This window comes from Pteropus vampyrus, unplaced genomic scaffold, assembly GCF_000151845.1.
Source record: "Pteropus vampyrus isolate Shadow unplaced genomic scaffold, Pvam_2.0 Scaffold205, whole genome shotgun sequence".
Lineage (NCBI taxonomy): Eukaryota > Metazoa > Chordata > Mammalia > Chiroptera > Pteropodidae > Pteropus > Pteropus vampyrus.
Genome location: NW_011888986.1, coordinates 2,244,278 through 2,250,641, shown reverse-complemented (window position 1 = coordinate 2,250,641; position 6,364 = coordinate 2,244,278). Strand labels below are relative to the sequence as shown.

General features: G+C 37.1%; 1 pseudogene; it reads right to left on the bottom strand.

Moving 5' to 3' along the window:
* Positions 1 to 390: 390 nt before the first annotated feature.
* On the bottom strand, positions 391 to 1,677 carry LOC105300261 (annotated as a pseudogene).
* Between the last annotated feature and the right edge of the window lie 4,687 nt (positions 1,678 to 6,364).

Here is a 6,364-nt window from a genome sequence, read left to right as displayed (position 1 = left end):
ATAAATGATCTCGAAGAGTTTAAGACTCAACATTGTAGAAATAGAACTCCAAAAATTTAGATTCATTTTTGTTGAAAATCATAATTGGAACCCTAACTCATGAGTTTGAGGAGTATTTAGTGAGAAATCTTGAGATAATGAATCGTCGTTCTTGTGGTTTTAACTAAAGGCTGATCCTTAGCAAGTAATTGAGACAAGGAAAATTAAAAAAATGATTTTATTTGGTCTCAAAAAATCAACAAGTGATAACAGATAAAAGAGACAAGATTCTTAATTTTAAACTTATATATAATTACATGTCTTTTTCCTCGCTGCTTCTTTAATCATATTTTTATTCAGAATTAGCTATCCAAAGTGATTTGACCTTTATAGAAAAACACAAATTTAAGTTTATGCCACAGGCTTCTTTTCTTCTGTGATGAGTTTCTTTTCTGTGGCTTCCCCTCAGCTGGTTTCTTGGGAGCTGCAGCCCCTTTTCCCACCAAAGGCCTCTCTGCTTTGTAGTGCCAACAGCCTTCTTTCCTTTCTACTTCACCACAGTCTTCTTCTTGCCTGGAGCCCCCTTCTCATCTGATTTGGCTTCTAGCACTGTTGTTGCTTTATCCACTTGGAGCTTGTGGTTCTTGGCCTGGCAAAGAATGGTGTTCCAGCACATGATCTTTCCATATAGGCTTCACTTCAACATGATTCTCAGGTTTTTCCATGGATTCTTCTTCAGGACTCTGAGATGAATCTTATTGCATGGTACTTGGAGGACTCTTTGGATTTCTGGGCTTTTCAAGATTCTGCTAAGGTCTGTATTGAGCATCTTGTGCATGGAAAGGTTGTAGTTACTCTTGAGGGAGGCAGCTTTATGCCAAGTGCTATGCAGATCATTTAACTTGCAGAAAACACTTTCAGTCCAAATGCAGAAACGGCTCACATGCCCATCAGCAGCAAGTCTCAAACTGTTGTTTGCTTACATTAAGTAAAATGATTCCAGGGATGTTTCTGAAGGCTTCGATAAAACCATTGTCTTCATTACAGATGATTCAAGGTCCCCTGCACTGAATACGATGATGGTTTCTCATTTTGCCCTTACAAGCTCTCATTCACCAAGAAGCACAGGCCTTTTTGATATCATTCGAAGCCTTAAGTTTCTTAAAAAACAAAACAGCCTCCTTGGTCTTCTTGTAGCTTTCAACTTTATCTTCAACCACCAAAAGAAGTTCAGGAACTTCCTCAATATGATGACTTTTAGACATGACCAGTGCAGGGAAGGCCAAGGCAGCCGGGGAAGAGCACATGGCATATTAATACTGTACTGTGTTCACTTTGTAGTGCCAGTGACACCAGGTTTTGGTTGGTGAAAACATGTGGCCCCCACAACACATATTGCCAAAAGCACCCTGGCCAGAACGATGAGTCTCATCACCTCAAAATCTGGGAATTCGAGCCCCAGTTCTGCTAATACCCCACGACTCAGCACTAATCTGATGACCTGCTAATTTACTGACAGCATAGGGCTGTCTATTGTTTTTGCACCAGTTGGTGTGAACAAAGTTCACAATATCTGGTTGAACAGGATCCTTGAACACAGCAGACAAAGTGATATTTTGCCAGATGACTCCTGTTTTTGGAGTACACTGATATCACTGCATGAGCACACACCATGGCGGGAAGAGGAGATGCCTGTGCTCCTCTCTACATTTCTTCTTATATGTTTAATAGGTAAAAGTAGAATGCTCCTGTAATATTTAATTTATAACTACAAAGTTTGGTGATCCATATACTCAAGGGTTATCTATAATAATTTTTTGGAATGTTACAATGTTTTTTACAGAAAGTTGTATTTATTCACTGAAATTTAGAAAGAACACTTGCCATAAAATATTGAATTTGTTCACCTACATTATCATAACCTACTCACTGATTCTGATTTCTCTAGTCTTATGAATATTAACTCTGCCAATCCACAAATAATATAAACTATCTGAATAATTAGAAAAAGTACTTCTAGATATTTCTCCACGCCAATTTTTAAAAAAAATACAATACAAAATCCTGTCCTTGAACAATTTCAAATCTCTGTAGCTTAATCTATAAATTTAATACACCCTCGTGAGGATATTTTATGAAACTGGACAAGATAATTCTAAACTTTATTGGGAAAAGAAAATGCAAGAAAGAAGCCAAGAAAGTTTTCAAAAAAAGAAATGGAGAAAATGTTCTTGTTAAATATAAAAACATGACTAACCACGCATACATTACATGATACATTACACACATCCTAGCAATTCAAATATTGGCACCAAGTTGGGTACATGAAACAATGGAATGAAATAGAGATTCCTGGAACAATTACAATGGAAAGTTAGATCCTTATCTCACATCCTATGAGAATAAATTCCTCTTAAAGGCATAAACATAGAAAAATACTTTAAAAGTATAAAAGCACAATTTATAAAACTGGGGTAGAAAAGACCTTCTTTTTAAAAAGATATGAAGCACAGAAATGATAGGAGTATGATAACTTTGACTACATAAAAATTCAAAACTACTATACTACAAAAGACTATATGCAATATGTCCATAAAGGATTTATATTCAGATACATATTTACTTTAACTCCTAAAATCAACTTTTAAAAATAGATGAACAGGGCACTCTGCTACCACCACTGATCAGATCGGACTCACTCATTCATTTGCCTCACTCTGCTTCCTCCATAACCTGACAAACCCAATATGGCTGAGATTGAGAAATTTAATAAGTCAAAGTTGAAGAAGACAGAAACATAAGAGAAAAATCCACTGTCTTCAAAAGAAACAATTGAACAGGAGAAGCAAGCAGGAGAACTGTAATGAGGCATGCACCACCAATGTGCACTGTATGTTCCACAAGCATTGCTTTCTTATTTTACTTCTTTTAGCTGTTTAACTTTGTAAGATGCGAAAAGACTGGATCAAGTTTAAATGATGTGCTGCCCCTTTTCACATCAAAGAACTCCTGATAATGAAGGCTGCACCTGCCTCTCCCATCTGCCTGTCTGGCTGGCAAGGAAGAAAAAGCACTTGCATATTGGATGAAGAATTGGGTAGGACAACAGTGAAATCTAGAGTAAAAACCAAGTTGGGCCAAGGTGTACTGCAGGCTATAAAATGCAATTTAATCAGAGCGACACACACACACACACACACACACACACACACACACACACAAACACACAAACACACACACGTATTTGTGTGTGTGTATAGTTGTTGTTCAAATGGTTTCAATTACTGGAATGCACAATTTTATAATATGCAAATAAACTTTTGAAATGTGAAAAAAATAGATAAACAACCCAGTAGCTAATTAGACAAAGGACATGGACATTTGTATATCATACAAATGGCCTATATATATATATAAAAATAGTTTCACCTTTACTAATAATCATGGAAATTATTTAAAACATCTATGGTGTAACATTTTATCTTTCTCAGGTTGACTTCCTCTGTTTGATAACACACTAGAGAAAACAATAAATTGGTGCAGCCTTGGGGGCAGCATTTTGGCAGGTATCTCTGTTTTTAATGCGTGAACTTGGAGTAGAATGCATTGTTGCTGATCAGCACTCATCCTGCTTTACTGTAAGAGGAGTTCCCATATCTGTCCACTGCCATGAGACTTCCAAGGATTTTCTTTAGGTCAGGAGCACATCCTGTATTGTAAGACTTAAAATTTCTAGTGCTGCCTTGATATCTTCAAGCCTCACTGGGCCCCAAAGATCTAACCATGAGTTTCCCTGCTCTCAATAGATGTACACTGCCCCCCAAACTGCAGGAAACTTTCCCCACCTGGCTAGGTCCGCTATTAGCCAGACCAGCTGCATCCCACTCAGCCCTCAAATAAATAGGTTTCACCTCTCTGTCAGCCCATGGATTATTTAAACAAGCCAATCACATCCTCCTGCAGGAACAAGGGGGAACCTCATCCTCTTCTTATTACAAATACACCCTCCCACAGCCCTGCTGGTTCACTCTACCCCCAATTCCTCTCCCATGTGGTCCTACATGGTGTGTGGTGTCCTCCTTTTCCAGACTGGAGGTATATGTGACTAACAAACTGCTGTCCAGGTCACCTGCCCAGTGTCGGGCATTGTGTGTTAAGTCATCTCATACTAATTACTGTGGGGCGCCCTCCTTTAGCAACAGGACTAACAGGAAGTAGAACATATCCCAGCCCCACAGAAATTGGGCTAAGTCTTGTGGCATTAGGGGTATATTAGTTTGCTCAGGCTGCCATAACAAAGTATCACAGACTGGGCAGATAAAATAACAAAAATTATTCTTAGTTCTGGAGGCTGAAAGTCCTTGATCCAGGTGTCAGCAGGGTTGGTTTCTTTTGAGGCCTTTCTCCTTGTTTTGTAGATGGCCATCTGCTCCCTGTATCCTCATATGGTCTTCCCTCTGTGAGTATCTGTGTTCTAATATCCTCTTCTTAGAAGAACACCAATCATACGGGAGTAGGGTCTACCTAATTTTAACTTAATTACCTTTTTAAAGACCCTGTCTCCAAATATAATCACATTCTGATGTCCTTGGGGTTGGACTTCAACATAAGAATTTTGGAGAGATGCAATTTAACCCATAACAAGGAGCACCACAGCTTTCTTCTGGGGTTCTTATTTATGCTCTCTGCCATGAAAATCCATATTATGAACAGAGCAGCCCTATCATCTAGGACTTGGAATGAGAAAAATATAGAACTAAGCCTCACCTGGGAATAGAGGAGGCATTGGACCCTTATGCAAGGGGAGCAAGGGAAAATGTAATTGTTGACAGTGTGGACTTGTTTGTTACTGTAGTGATCCTTTATGCTACAAATACCCAGCAGTTCCTCTTATAGGTATGTGTGCTGAAGAATACTTGTAATTGGGAAGGATACAGAAGTGCATAGCAAGATTCCTAGTACAACACTCTACGTATTCCTGAAAAATTGGAAGCAATTTAAATTTCCTCAATAAAGACCAAACAATGTCAATTACACTGTGAAAGACCATGCAGCAATAAAAAAAAAATGAGAATTTCTGCATTTAATATTAACACATTCTGTATTAAAAAGCTTTGCTCTTGAATAACAATACACAATATGACTCCATTTACAAATTAAGTAAATAGCACATTATGTACAACTATAAATGTTTATATGTTCACATAGTGCTACATATGTGCACAGAACATTTATTTGGAAGTTTGCTCACTAAATAATGAAAGACTTACTTTGGACAAGGGAAAGTGATGATCAAAAGGAACTTCTACCAAAATCTATTTGAAGAAATAATGACAGAAAACTTTTCTAATCTGGTGAAGGAAATAAACTAGGAAATTCAGAGAGTCTCAAACAAGATGAACCCAAACAGACCCACACCAAGACACATCATAATTAAAAAGCCAAAGGTTAAATACAAAGAGAGAATCTTAAAAGCAGCAAGAGAAAAGGATTAGTTACCTACAAGAGAGCTCATATAAGACTGTCAGCTGATTTCTCAACAGAAACTTTACAGACCAGACAGAATTGGCACAAAATATTCAAAGTGATGAAAACCCAGGACTTACAACCAAAATTACTCTACACAGAAAAGTTATCATTTAGAATCAAAAGACATATAAAAGAGCTTCCCAGACAAGAAAAAGCTAAAGGAGTTCATTACTACCAAGTCAGTATAATAGGAAATTTTGGAGGGACTTCTTTAAGTAGAAGAAAATAATATGTTTCAAAAGTCTAAATAAAGAATGGCAATAGCTACATATCTATCAATAAGTACTTCAAATGAAGAAGAATTAAATGCTCCAATCTAAAGATAGGGTGGCTGAAAGGATAAGAAAACAGGACCCTTACATATGCTGCCTACAAGAGACTCACTTCAGATCAAAAGATACACAGACTGAAAGTAATGAGATGAAAAAAGATATTTCATGATGGACCTAGAGGGTAGTATGCTGAGTGGAATAAGTCAGATAAAAGAAGACAAATGATTGCACATATATGTGGAATCTAAAGAATAAAATAAACAAACAACAGAAACAAACTCATAGATACAAAGAACATTTTGAGGGTTACCAGATGAGAGAAGGGTTGTTGGCGGGGGGTGTCAGTGAAAAAAGAGGAAGGGATTATGAAGTACAAATTTGTAGTTACAAAATAGTCACAGAGATAGAAAGCATAACATAAGAAATATAGCCAATAATATTATAATAACTTTGTGTGGTGTTAGAGGGGTACTAGATTTATTGGGGTGATAACTTTGTGAGTTATATAGAAGTCTAATTACCATATTGTACACCTGAAGCCAATATAACATTATATGCCAACTATAACTAAAAAAAAAAAATAT